This window comes from Chaetodon auriga, chromosome 16 (genome assembly GCF_051107435.1).
Source record: "Chaetodon auriga isolate fChaAug3 chromosome 16, fChaAug3.hap1, whole genome shotgun sequence".
Lineage (NCBI taxonomy): Eukaryota > Metazoa > Chordata > Actinopteri > Chaetodontiformes > Chaetodontidae > Chaetodon > Chaetodon auriga.
In genome coordinates, this window is record NC_135089.1 from 3,995,318 (window position 1) to 4,010,353 (window position 15,036).

A 15,036-nucleotide genomic window follows, 5' to 3' on the forward strand; every position below is an offset into this window, starting at 1 on the left:
GGGGCAGATAGTGTGTGAAGATGCACTTAGGAACGATGGGAACACTATTCATAAAGTGATAATTTTGTCTCTCACAATTACAGCCATTTATTTGCGGCGTGTGACATGTGAAACAGCCCTGAGTGGATTTCACTGAAATGTAGAGAAACGAGGCACCTCACCACTCTGCGTTTTCATAAACTGCAAATTGAATCGTCATTTGCTTGTTTATTATTATTCTAATTTTTTTTTTTTTTTTTGGTTTTGTAACATCTGACTCACTGCTACATTTCCCCACTGCTGTGTAGTGGCACTTTCAAAATGATATTGATCGGCCCAGGAGGGGAGCTATAATTACAGATCAAAACAAGGTGACGTATTTGTTACTGACTGGCCCACAGGGAGACGGCCTGATTCTTGGGGAACATGTTTGTTTTGTCTTGTAGTTGTTTTAGATGTCCGTGGTGATCACTAAGCGAGTAGAGTGGGGTAATGAAAGGGGCTTGCACACAGTAATTAATTATGAATGTCATTTAGTCTAATTACAGCCATAATCACAGAGCTTTTTTGGGGGAAAAAAAGACTAACCGATGCTGAACTGCTGGTTGGAACTCAGCCACAGTCAATGTTAACCTGATTTCCCCTTCGACATCAACACATAAAGTCACATCAGTACCTTGTTGTACCTGGTGGAGGATTGACAGACAAACGGCACACCTGCAGCAGCCGGCAGCTGGGTCAACGAAAGGAAAAAGGACGAGGAGAGAGGAGGTGCGAGGGCAGTCTCACATCCCAATCAATTACCCTTTTTCGTCCACCTGTGGTTTGCATATGTTGTTGATGAGCAGGGGATTATCAGGCAAAGAGAGAAGAGATGAGAAGATGAGTGAAGCTGCTAGATTAATATCCTGCCACGGCAGCCCGGGGAGAGATTAATTTCCTCTTTACCACCATTTAAAACGAGGCGCATGCGTCAGGGTCGACAGTTGCTTCAATGGAGAGAAAGAGAGTGATCTGTTCTGCTGAGTGCCGCGGGGTTGATGGCTGAGACAATGGATATCACTGGTCCGGTAGTGAACTTGGAGCGAGTCTACCTAAGCGCCTTTTGCCCTGTGTGTGTGTGTGTGTGTGTGTGTGTGTGTGTGTGTGTGTGTGTGTGTGTGTGTATTCGTGTGTGAGCAAAGGTGTGATTGATTGGATCTCTGAGTGCTTGTGCCACTGGGAAGCAAAAGAAAGAACCTGTGAGTGTGCAGGCATGTGAGAAGATTGAAATGTGTGTGAGAGTGTGTGTGTGTGTGTGTGTGTGTGTGTGTGTGTGTGCGGCGTGACACGCTTCTTGAGATTTAATTCGACTGAATGAGAGCGCTGCCACTGTAACCAATGAGAAAGATGATCTTACTCCCATTTCTGCGATATTAGGCTGATGAAGATGATGGCGTTTTCAGATCTTATGCTCCGCGTCTTGTAATATTTGCTGGAATGAGAGCAGAGACATCTGACTGTACCGGGAAGCTAAATGGACGTGTAGGAAATGGAGAGTTAATTGGACAATATCGGAGGGTCTACTCATGCATTTTATTTTGGATGATGAGTAAATCTGCAAATCCGTCAAATCCATCTTACAACTGGTTGTAAGCAGAAATAAGTGTTTTATTATATTATTAATGCCAATCAGTGACTATAACTCCTCTTTTTGGCACCCACGAGTGGAGGCTGCGGCATAAATAGATGATTAATGTAGTAAAAAAACACGTCTTCACAGGAGAAGCTGTAATTGTTGACAAACTGTCCTTCCAGCTGTTATGTGTTACACCGTTTGTTAACTGTTAACACACTGTTTTAAAAAGGCTGAATGGTTGAAATATCAATCTGGTGAAATATACTCATAGAAACCAGTGTTTTCTTGTGTTTAGCAGTGCTTGACTGGCCCATTGCTTGACATTTCGGTTTACTCGCGGGTTACATGCAGCCTTAATTTTCCAAAGCGAGGCTTGCTCTGCTGGTTATCACATTGTGGTTGTCTGGAGCGTCAGCCCACCGTTCAAGTGCTCAGTCATTAGTTAGCTGCCATTATAAATCTTTCCCCTTATTAGAAACGCAGAGAGCTCAATAGCTGGAAATGCAGCCCCTCACAAACACTCTATCAAAGCCGTTGCCTTATCGATCGGCCTCTCTCCTCTCATTCACCTGGGCTGGGATGGATGGACCTCAGAGTGTCAGTCAGCCCTGTGAGTCAGCTGCCTCTATATCTGCCTCCTTACAGTCACTTCCTGCAGCGATGCCTCCGCTCAAATGTCAAAGTAAATGAGCTGGCCAGTGTTGCTCATCAGGCCACTTTCTCCTTGTTTGTCGCTATAATCTTAACCTCCCGCTTTCACCCACCTCCACCCCCCCCACCCCCTGCGGCTCTCCTGGGGGCTTGGGGTCATTTGCTCGCTTATGGGTTTAATTAAAGGCCTGTTAATTATTTAGCCTGCTGCAGGGGGGGGCGAGACCGTCCTTGGCCATCAGTTTGATCAGTGTGCGACTTGTTGGGTGTAGAAGAAGGAACATCAGCTCCTCACTGAGCCGAAACTCTCCACAGACTGAACACACACTGTCAGAACAACGCTTGCAAAATCAGTCAGTTCATAGATTTTTTTTTTTATTAATCGATTCAAGGAAAACATAGGTCTTATCTTATTCTATTTTCTATTGATTTCTTCTATTGATTCTAACATTGCACCGACCAAAGTCAGTGCTGAGACGTGGAGGCATCGCTACAGGAACGTCAGGAAAGCGTACAGCAGGTCATAGACGGAGAAATCACTTGATCTGTTAACTGTGATGGATGTGAGGGTTGTAATTTTACCATTTGTCTTCATTTACTTGTCCAAATAAGTTTGGATAACCTTTTTTTTATGATTGCCTGCTCATGTTTCTTTCCCTGTCTGACTTCTTTACTGCAATTAATTTGATTGAGTACAAAACTTTTATTACAGACAGCATGGCCAAACCACAAAAACACCCAAAAACCTGGAAAAATGATGATAACAATGTATGAAAAACACCTCCGTCTCCTTCAAATTATGGTTATAAACTACCAAAGTGAAGCACAAACACATTTTTAAAGAAAAATAATGCAAACCAACCATAATTTTTTTAAATCAATATTTATAAATAAAGTTTTTAATGTGTGTCGCAATTTCCAGAAATAATCACTGACTTGTTTTCTTGCAAAATGTGCTTTTGCAGAGACAACACAAGCTTAATTTATTCAAATTCAACTGTGGTTTTCCATAACTTGACCAAACTCTCCTAACTACAAACAGAACTCCAGACGCAAACTCCTGATTCACGATCCTTGCCGAGTTTTAGCAAAGCTGTCACATTCTCAGCAATTAATCAAGAACGATTGTATTATTACAGGCAGGAACAGCAGCCAAAACGAAGAAAATACCCACGCTGAGTTAAATTAGTATTTGCCTCTAATCGTTTAGGCTATAAAATATTACAAAATTTGAAAAAACAGCTTAATATTTGTGCTGAAACACTCAATCGCCCCTTTAATCAATTAGATAGCTGTGTTTTGGTTCATTGAATCGATACTCGACGATGCCTCCGCAGCAGCAGTCAGACGTGCTCATGCAGGGCGAAGGCAGCGAGAGCGGCTGAAATGTGCGACCTGCACCTCACCAGGCACTCAAGTGTTTTGATTGCAGCCGTCCCGGCCTGCTCAGCCCCTGACCTGCTCCTCACCTCCATCTCCAAGGGGGATAATGACACTAATACCTGTAAGCGCCGCTCTGCTTTGATGCCAGCCGGGGAGGTGGTGGCGTGGGGGGGCGGGGGGGGGCTTTTAAACCAATTTTAAGCCCATCAATTAAGCTGGTGATTTGTGTCGGACAGAAATCACTCTGGCACTGCCACTTCGACACCGCCCCCTCTCTGCGCACACGCACACTGTTCCTCCTCTATCACACAATCCATGGGGGACTCAAAGAGCCATTGATTGGTTGAGCTGTTCGCTCCCCAGACAGATCGATAATCACTGTGTTCTCCCGGCGCTATGCTGGTTAGACGCTCATTTGCCAGTTCCCATGGGAACTGCTCTGAGTCCCGCCGGATATGGCGCTTTGAAGACCTCGATTTTTTTTTTTTTTCTCAAAGTTTCTCTTTTGGAAGTTTTACTAAATCAACCTTTGAGGACAGCTAATATTGTGTCAAACGATAAACGCTTTAAGTGGCAATAACACTGGGACAGAAATTCTTGCCTGTGTTAGAGGCTATCTTGGTTATTATTGGTCCTTTTTCTTAAGACAGATGATAGCGGCGTGTGTGTGTGTGTGTGTGTGTGTGTGTGTGTGTGTGTGTGTGTGTGTGTGTGCGCGCGGTACGGTGAAATAATGAATTTCTCTTGATTAAAAATTCTCTGGCAGAGCGAGTGCTGAAACCCTATTGATTTCCATTAAAAGTAATCAAACTTTTCATGGTACTAGATGGGTGTGGGATTTTTTTTTTTTCCATTGTGAAAAACTATTTGACTTCTGCTTTTGAAATGACCACCAATCTACACAGAAGACTTCGAATCATCACATTCATCAATCAACTCTCCAATGCCTCGCTTCGATATCAGCTGTTAACGGTCTGAACCCTGAACTCGGAAAGTATTGGCAGAGTATCGCTGATGCCGTGAAAAGCTTGGAAAGTTTAGGGCCGTGTCTTCTGATTCATCAATCTCTAAACCAATAGCTCTGAGTTGTCTCAAGCATGAATCTCCCCTCACTACAAGCCCTGAATCCTTTCAACCATCAATCTCTCCTCTATTAGACTTGCGCTGTCTGCTCCATGGCCATGTCTTCTCATTGGAGTTATGGGTGGAGGGGAGATGGGGGGAGGACTGTAGAGGGATGATAGAGACATGCAGGGGAGGCGCAGTGTGGGCAGAGGTTAGAGCCAGTAGAGATATGCTCGGTATTTAGGCAGAGATACGTGAAGAATGGCCGTATCTGTCACTTCCTGCCCTCCTGTCTCCGCCCGGTGGTCCCCGCTGCACTGTCCATTCATGCCGGTGGCTCATAAAGAGTCCTGCGCGGCCCTATGTTGAGGTCATAAAACCGAATTAAAATATTAAATCTGTCAGGGCCTGTCCTCGTAAATAAAGCCATATATTACCCCTCCATCTATAAAAGTGAAAAAGGGTCGAGGCGTTTTACGAGGGGTAGAAGAGCGAGCCTATTTCGGGCCTGATCAAAAAAGCCACCTCATCACTCCCCCCCCCCCCCCCCCCACCTGTGGACTGAGCTAATTATTCAGCCTGCAGAGTGATGGAGGGCAGGGAGGGATCGATGGAGAGTACAAGGCTGAGCAGCAGATAGTCAGACTCAGGGACAATGTGCTGGTTTTTATCTGTATCAGTGACTCGGAGATGTAGAAAAAAAGTGGCTGTAAACTCTAAATGAAATATTTGCATGTCTGCAGCGCATTATTCAGAAGTAATAACCCACTTTTTTTTTTTTTGTTACCGCCTGTCTGGACTGATATAACAACTTATACCCAGCTCATGAAAGGTTGCACATTTTCTCTGCATGTGGTGTCACGTCTTTCTGAAGGATAACCCAATCATTAGCTGCACAGAAAGTGATGCAATTAACCTTTCTGCCACTGACAGCAGTTATTTGTTTAGGATGAATACATAAATAGAAAAAAACTGGAAAGTTAACTCAAACAATTACAGACGAAAAAATATTGAGCGTGCTTGTCCATCCACGCCGTGCATCAGCAGTAAAGGGTATACAGCAGCGCAAATGCAAACACTTTTTACGAGAGCATCGCTGTTATGTGCATCAGCTTTGAACCAAATAATACTCAGCGCAGACATGCAGGTGAAAAGGTGCAGATACAAGAGAAAGTTCAGCGTAATGTCTGGATGTCTGTTTGCTCTTTTTAATGGAAAGCATCGTGCGCTGACAACACTTTGCTACCAATCTTGTGAGCGAGCAAGAAGCACCAGGGAGCACTAGTTAAAACCCTTGTAAAGGTGTCTGATAGTTCTTTTATTACAGGCCTGATTTACCAGCTGGGCAAAGAGGATAACCCCGGGGCCACAGACCTTCAGGGGCCCCAGTGGCCAAATCAATTTTCAGATAATCAGATTTATTGCAAACTTCTTTGGTAAAATGCAAAATTGAGCTGGCAGTGGCCTTAAGGTGACTCCTACATCTAAAGCCTTTCTTTAGGCCCTGTCTTGCAGAGACAGGCCTGAAGGCGGGCCAAACCGAGCTTGATTGAAATAAAGTAGCTCGCTGTCACTCAAAGCAGCCGTGCCCATAATCATGCATAACTTTAAGCCTTAATAAAAATGTCATGTCACTCTTTTTTGTTGTGGCTCGAATTGCAGATGGAGGGCAGGAGGCACAGGAAGCACTATAACACACACTCAAAATGCCTACGTTTTGCATCGTTTAAGGTCGCTCAAATCGATCAAACCGAGAAACCACGAAGAGCCAGAAAGCAAGAAACTGACAGAGAAACGCAGAGAAAAGGGCTTGTTAACCGTCTGAGGTCAGGGGGAGCCGAGTAGCATAATGGTGGAACTGGTGAAACATTATCTATTGAACTTTAGCAGCGTTTCACTGGACCTTTGCGTTTGGTCAACATCCAACATATGTTCTGATTTTCTGTTTATACCTTTCTCTCATAATTTCATCTAAACTAGCACAGTAAGAACTTCCCTCTGGATTTGAACCTGTATGGAGGTCTATGGGGATTGACTTGTTTTTGGAGCCTCAAGTGGTCGTTTGAGGAGCTGAAGTTTGGCGGGTGGGGGACCCATAGCTCACCAGGCCCCCTAGTGGCTTAATCCAGCTCTGCTTTGTGAAATAACGAGGGCGATATTGTCGTAAGTTAGCTAACGAATACTTTGCAGTATCCAGCCACATAACAAAACTTTTCCAGCATTGCTGACAATATAAAGCTATACAACGCAGTTGCACCAGAATTACAGTGCATACTGGTCCCTTAAAGACCCCAGCAGAGGGTTCCAGTGTGCCCCAGTTCAGCTCAGCCTCAGTGAATTCAATCCACAGTTGACCTCCCTCCCCTGGCGGTCCAGTCCAGTGCTCCCTGAGATCAGAGCCATTAGCATTAGCAAGCGGTAGGGATGTTGGGATGGACGTCCACCTGCTACCGGGCAGCTGCTTCTGCCCGCTCAGCTAATTGGCTGGCAGGTGGCCGGGAGAACGCAAGTGTGTCTCAGCCAGGAAGAAGAGGAGCAAGGACATTAAGTCTCCCTGTATCCTGGACCAAAGATGAAAAGGCTTCTGCGGAATGAAAACAAGTCATGCACACGCACACACACGCACACACACACACACACACACACACACACACACACACACACACACACACACACTTCCTAGTTCTAATTACAGACAAGCTGTAACACACATGTACTCGTACAACATACACTTCATGCAGTACTCGCTCACACATACTAAACCCAAATTAAACACGTGCACACACACACTCTTACCCTCGCTCATTTATTTTGTCTCATACACACACACATAGGCTCAGTCACGCACACACCGACACACACAGTCTTTGAGCTTTGTAGAATAACCTTGGCACCAGCATGGTGCCTGCTTCACCAGTCTGGCAGATAGATGGTCCTCGACGCAGGCTGGCACAGGCTTTTCATTCTGTTCGTTACCAGTCCATAGCAGCAGAGTTCTTCCCTTCTCCTTCTGCTACATTTGCTCCTGGTTTCCAGTTTACTGTTCTTCACACGCGCTGCTCTTTTTCCGCATTGTCAGTGTCCATCCTTTTCCAGTATCTATTGTCTTTTAGTAGCAGTTTTGTTTTTGCCTCTCCTCTCCTCTCCTTTCCTCTCCTCTCCTCTCCTCTCGTCTCCTGGCTTAATTAGGATGTGGGGGAGCTGGTTGTCGGTTGAGTAAGCTCACTATCAGATGATTAATTGCTGGAGGGGGGTACCGCAGCCCAGGGGCAGTATGGCCGGGGGAACGCAAGGTTACAGGATGGTATAACCGCCCCTCCACCCTCCATCCCATCCTCCTCCTCCCCTCTCTCTCTTTCCCTTTCTATCTCCTTCAGCAGCTCTCTCTCCTCCTCTTTCCTCCTCTCTCCATCTCTGTCTCATTTACCCTCCTCGCTCCGTGTTGATCTGTTGTAAAGTAAATTCCCCACGTCTCCTCGTCTGACCTACGCATGTTGCCGAGGAGCGCCGGTCAGGGCCGCCTCAGAGTGGGAACATCGCTGCACATATGTGTGCCGTTAATTAAGATAAAAGGCCGAAGGCAGATGAACAGCAATGCAAACCAGCTGTTCATCACGGCAATGATCATTAGCTCCATGTATTCATTAACAAGCCTGATTTTATGCCTTTCAGGTGGTCAGAACGCTCAGCTCACACTGTCCCCCACTGGGATTTGCAGGAATTCTTGCTTCAAGTCTGTGTTGTGCTGGTCAGTGGTCGGCCGACCTTGGCTGCCAGCAGGTTGAGAGTGTCAGACTGTGGCTATGATTAGTTTGCAGATAGTGGACCTTGTCTTCGGTCGGCCAGAGGGCAGAAAATCTATTATGTGATTGGTTGGTTGGCGCAGCGCTCTGTAGTGGCAGCATCAAGCGGCAGCTAAGTCTAGACTCTAAATTTAGATTAATGGAAGAGTCGCTGGCTAAGTTTGTAATTAATAGCAGTGACCTGCCGGGGCTACACGTATAACTATAGCCTGAACAGAGCTGGACACCTCGGTGACCCACACACACCTCACACACTCTGTCACGGGGAACGGAGACCTCATCTATTTACTGCTGGTCTCTTTTTATTTATGGCTTGTTTTGACTTCACCGCCTCTCGCAGAATGTTGTTCGGCAGGCAGTGTGCGTTCGGGTTATTGTGCAGAGTCACAAAATTGTGTTGCTTTCCAGACTACGCCTGCGAAGGGACGGTGCGCCACCTTGAACAAAGCATATTCTGAGACAAAATGCTGCTTCAGCTCTTTGCACGGAACTCTTCTTCGACCATTTTGTTTGTACCTGAAAGCGTTTTTTTCCTGCCCATTCTCTGGCTACGACTGTATTTTCAGCTGCACTCCACTCTTGTGACCCTTTTTACCTCGTTCTCTTCCTCCTTCATTTTCTCGGCGTTTTCACTTTCTCTCCCTCCCCTGCCTCATCCCGACTTTCTCTCCCTCCATCATATCGAGCTGTCCGTCAGTGTGGGGCCTCGTGTCTCTCGGTCTTTGATGGATGGGGAACACGTAGGAGGAGCAGCCGTCCTTAATAGACACGGTGGATTGAAACGCTGGGGAAGTAAATGTTAAGGGCCTCATAAAACATCCACTTCCCCGCCCTCGTCCTATGCCGCCCTCCTCCACATCACCCACACACCCCCCTCCCTCAATCGCCCTCCTCTCCCTCCCTAAATCTCCACCCACACACCACCACTGACTTATCAGTCGTCTGCAAGTGTTTCTGTTTGTGTCTTTCTTTGCACTCGGATATCTTCGTGTAGGGATTTGTGCATATGTGATTGTATTTATGTGCATCAAACACGACCCATCAGTGACGTGATAATGGCGACAGATGGAGTCAAAGGAGGGAGGACCACCTTCCACCCCAGTCTGACATCCGTGAGAGCCATAGATCAGATTGTGTGGCGGTTTCCAGCAGCGACATGTCACTGTGTGTACATATAGTGACTGTGGCGGCCCTTTGCCCCTGACCCCAGGTACCTATCAGCTCCTGCCGTGCTGTCGAGATGTAGGAGGGGGATTAAGAAGACATTGGTAAAGTTGATTTATTCCCTCATGCCCCAGGCAGAGACAAAGGAACCATGTTAAAGAGCCTCCATCAATAAACCAGCGCTCTGGCTACCCATGTTTGCGAGAGGCGGTAAGGTCAGCTTTGAATGTTATGGCTGCAGGGTGATAGCTGGACCGCTGAATAACTCAATTCACCCCAAGGAGGAAGGGTCAAGAGGAGTCAAGGACAGTGGTGAGGCGGGGGGTGGGCGCACAGAGAATTTAGCAGGAGAGAAGAGACCTGCTGTTTCTTGTGGAGCATTGACCCTGGTCATAATTCCAATTGCCTGACTTGTTTGATGCAGAAAGAAATCCCTCAGTGTGAAGCGAATTGCCTTACCCCAGCAGCTCCTGTGTGTGTATGTGTGAGCGTGCAGAGGAGGGGCCCTGACCATGATTTAGATCCTCAAAAACGGACCCTGGATTGAAAATCTCACCGCAGAAAATATCTGAGGCAGTGTTATATGTATGTGTCCGAAAAGACAACCTGAAGCCGATATGAGGGCTCCGCGGATTCAGCCATTAATCATCATAATGCAGGAGGCATCCAGCGATGAATTAGAATCCCCTGGCCCATGCAACCTCGATAATCCAATTATTTAAAAGCCAAAATAGAAGTTATAGTAGTATGCTAAAATCTTTAAGGTGAAGGTCGACACATTACAGCACAGCAAGGCAAATGGCATCAGCTCCCTGGCGTGCTGTTGTTCCCCAGTGGCAGTATTTCAAAGCGAACGTCAAGACTTGTACAGAAAGCTCCTGTTCAGGTAATCTTTGGAGCTCAGGAAAGAACAGCGAATGAAGCCGTGTGTGGTCGGAGGAGACATTCAGAAGGTTTTAGGAGCGATGTGCTGATGTGGGTTGGAGTTTTAATCCTGAGTTACAGTAGGATTTGATCTAAGAAGGCACACGCGGCAAAGCTGACATTATTCTGCAGGTAATGAGCAGGAAAATATTTGCTGAGTGGAGATATCTATCATTTAAATGAGCGGGGTGTCGGCACACTGTAGAGCACGCATTGTGCTCCAGCTGTAAATATATAAAATACCAACATACTGGTTGAGGTATTGATCGGTACGTCTGCACACATTTGGCTGCAGAGTCTTTGTGCCGTCGGGTCTTCTGATGTTCTGAATTTTAGTAAAATGTTGAGGTAGTGCACCTTCCAACAGCATATGTAAAACAATTAATGAACACCGGGCTGTGAACCTCTTATAATCTGCTAAAATGTCAGACTGCGGCTGCCTGCATGACCGTTCATTGTCATTGAGAGGTCACATTTAAGTCTAGTCGTCCAATTACCTCCCTGCAATGATCCTGTTCTCCATCGAAGCTTTCTCTTTTTACTGAGTTGTAAACGGGAAAGCCCGGCCATCGATTTCACTTCATTCAGAGCAATAAAAGCAGGTCTTTGCAGCAGGAAGTTTATTCAGACATTTTACAGAGGAACTGTGGCCAGACTTTTCCATTTCATATGGAGAAACTCTGATAGCTTTTGTTGCTGTGTCTTTGGAGGACAAGTCCTGAGGTGAACCAACTGTTTGTCCACCGACTTGCATTTTAGCTTTATTTGAGGGGAGCTTTGCTTTTGCAGTATTCACACATGTGCCATTTGCAGAGAGTGCCTGAAGGGGGATACGCTGCTTTTAGGTGACTGTTTCTTCACCGCCTGCAGCTCAGACATGTTTCACTATCAGCCCTTTGTGAGAATTCAAGAAATAAAAAAAAAAACTTTTCACTAATAGGAGAGAAGGAGCAAAATAAAGCTTCTCACATGAGAGATCCCTGTTTCCTCATCCCCAGATAAGAGGCAAAGTGGTGAAATATGACAAGGAAGAGGAGGCAAATGAAGACTGATTGAGGGGTGTGTTGTCTGCAGCTGAGCCTGCACATCGTTGGGTTTGTGATGAACTCATGCAGGAATGCTGATAACGATGTGAGCACAACACGCTCCCGTGACAAGCCTGCAGAGGGAAGATCGCTCAGTGTGTGTGTGTGTGTGTGTGTGTGTGTGTGTGAGAAGGGGGTTTGCTCCCTGTGAACAGCCCCAAAGATAATGAGAGGCATCAGGGCCCCAACTCTGTCTTTGACTTATCAAGCAACAGCCCTGCAGTGCTAAGGACTGGACTGTCAGCAGAAACCTGCACAAATGCCCGTGCGTGTGCGTGTGTGTGTGTGTGTGTGTGTTTGTGTTTGTGCTACTTGTTAACTTAGGGGCAATAGAGGGAGCTTGAGGGAGATAGAGTGTTGCCAGGAGGAAAGCACTGAGGATGTGTTGGGAAAGATAGAAGCAAAACCAGGGCCAAAAAAATCCATCAGGCTGCACTTTTGAAGGACAGTTTCCCAATGAGAGTCTCATCCCATCAGCCCCTGGGCTGAGCCTCGTTCTGGCCTCAGCGGGAGAGAGCTCCTCCTCCGGAGATCACGCCGCCTCTGGCTGAAGGTTATAAAGGGGGAAAAAAATGGAGGAGAGAACAAGCTGGCGCGAGACAGTGATGGAGAGGTGGAAAGCTAACCTTTACCAGCTCTTGTTTTATGTCTTCCTCGCTCTTCATTCTCACGTTTATCACCTGATATGAGCCCTCAGCTGAACACCCTCTCTCTCCTCTGAGGAGTTTGGCATAAACACTTCTCAGTTACATGAAAAGAGGAGAAACTGTAACATTTCACACCTCCCTCACTGCCTCCCGGTTCACTCAAACACACACACACAGATGCCGACGCACTCCTCGCCAAAGGCATGCGCGCGCTCGACCACACATCCACACCTGATCGTCTTCTAACGGAGTGAATAATTACTTTGCCAAAGGGCACAACTGTGATCCCTGGCTGGTATTTAAAGCCTTGTCACTGAATTTAAATTACCCCTCCTCTCCATCGCTTCCTGAGTTAAGTGGAAATGTCCTCTTTTCGGGCTAATACAGAGATCACAGCCCTAATGTCTTCATCATGGCCTCCAGCTAATGCTGCCACATTGCATGACACAGATGCCCAGCTTGAATTTCCACATTGGCATCGACGTGTGAAACTATTTGCCGTCACCCACCGCAATCCGAACTCCGCTTCCCCTGTTATTGTGTTACGACATGCAGCGAGGCGTAAAACCCCGAGCTTTGATATTAGCATTTCCATCTCAAAGTCTTGTTTTCTCCATGTAAAAATGAGTTATAGATAAAACATATTTCTCAAGTGGAGGTAGAGAGTGCTGACTTGATGGAGGTGTGTGTGTGAAATTCTGCCCTCCTAATTAGTTTATTCAGTTATTCTCTCCTCTTCCCACCACGTTGTAGCCCTAGGCCATCTGTGCTTCCTTTTGCAACAAGCGCTCACAGCCTCCACCGTCCCCCCGCTGTTTCCTCAACCCCTCGGCTGCTCTATAATTTTCCAGCCTCTCTCGTTGCCTTCGTCGAGCACATGTGTCGCGAGTCCGGTCTGTGCAGGATGCAGTGAATTGAAGGTAGAGGCTGTTGTGCTTCATGGTGAAAGAAACTGCGGGGGTTGAGAGGCCGATCCTGCATTTGTCCCTGTCTGAGACTGGGCCCACCTGCTTGTCCACTCTACTCCGGGCTCCGTGATTGGCGTGGCGGGGCAGAGAGACTATTAGGATGCTGGAGCATGAAACCACTTAAGGTGTGTGTGTGTGTGTGTGTGTGTGTGTGTGTGTGGGCAGCGAGCGCACGTGTACATTTGCTTTTACACATTTGTGCTCGTAGTAAGAGCGTGACCATGACCACCCCGACACGCAATCCAGAATAACAAAGAACATCAAGTGTATTTGAATTCAGCGGGCGCAGCGAGGGCAGCCATGATAATAAATCGCATCTGGACGGAGATGGTATCCAGGTAACAAAAGTCCTAATCTGTTTCTATAAGATCTGCACTCCTGTGTCAAACATGACGTGGGAGCAGATTACAGACACTTAATGACGGATGTGGTTTTTGTCATACAAAATATACAAGATGGCCTTTTTTGAATTACACACATGAACGGCTCATGAAGACGCGCTTTCACCTCGTATTAATACATCCCCAGAATTTCATTCTTCTCAGGTGAAGAAAGCCTCAGAAACCACATTTACACCATAATGAGACACCAAAATCTCTGAAACCCCAGACTAATGAAATTTTCAGATGGGTTAGCAGGTGACCTCACACACCTATTCAATATAAGCGGAGATGTGGTGATACGTTAGTCCATTAAATGGAAAAATAATTTACAAAAATAGATTAAAAAGCAGAATTATGCCGAGAAGATGATCCTCATTGCAGGGTTTACAGGCTGTTTTAATGTGGCTGTCGTCAGGGAGAGACCTGTATCATATTAGTTACAGATGACTGATGAAATCAGGTTTTTAATAAGACCCCGGTATCGCTCCGGTCCTGTGTGCCATCAAACTGGTACACTAGTCTAATCCTCGCTGATGATTTCAAAGTGTGAAGAAATGAGAGCGGCGTGGTTGAAGCTTCGACTTTGTCAACACTGTTAGCGAGCGGATGATGTTGCAGAGTGCAATATCTTCTGCCAGAGCAATACTACACTTTGTGGTGTAACATGCCATGGAGGCAAATGACACATAATTATCACTCTACAGGATAAAACTGCAAACCTGATAGCCTTGTTATTCATCACAACGCGTTAAACAGGAGTCAGCTTCGTCCCTCCTGTCTTCGCGCACTCTCCTTGTCTCTCCTTACACATTTTGTCTAGCTTTTCCAGACACACGTTTTCATACCTCAAGGTTATTTTTCTGAATGTCTATTTATCATTTTAAGCTTTGCACGCCTTCTCCCGCCTCCTCATGCCATGACTAGTTATTTTCTCAATTGACTATCGTCCAGCTTCCCATTACTCATGCTGAAATGCCCTTTCCTCTCTGAGAAGCTCACACTCTTGAAATGTTTTCTCTTCCTCGACAACAAAAAGCCTCTGTACTTCTTGTAAACCCTTATGTCCATTATCGATGATTGTTGCCTGCAGTTTGCGCCCTCTGTGTGCGTCCGTGCACGTGCTGCAATGTGTCCGTGTGCACGCTTGCACCGGCATTCTGCTCTCACAGATTTCACATTAACCTCAATCCTGCTTTCTTCCAAATTAGATTTCTATTCTTCTGTCTCCATGTTGACTTATTTGCCTCCCTTTCATCATCTCCGGCAAGGTTATCCTGAGGCAGGCAGCACTTTTATGGGAACAAGGGGGCGTGAAGGGGGGGTTGGAGGGCCTGGCTTTGCCGCCAGCCATGCCTTAATCGATCTT

The 15,036-nt window shown here is 46.3% G+C and overlaps 1 protein-coding gene across 2 annotated transcripts in view; it reads left to right on the forward strand.

Annotated features, from left to right (window-relative positions):
* spop (speckle type BTB/POZ protein) overlaps positions 1-15,036 on the forward strand; it is a 140,357-nt gene that overhangs the window by 110,060 nt on the left and 15,261 nt on the right. The window lies entirely within an intron of this gene.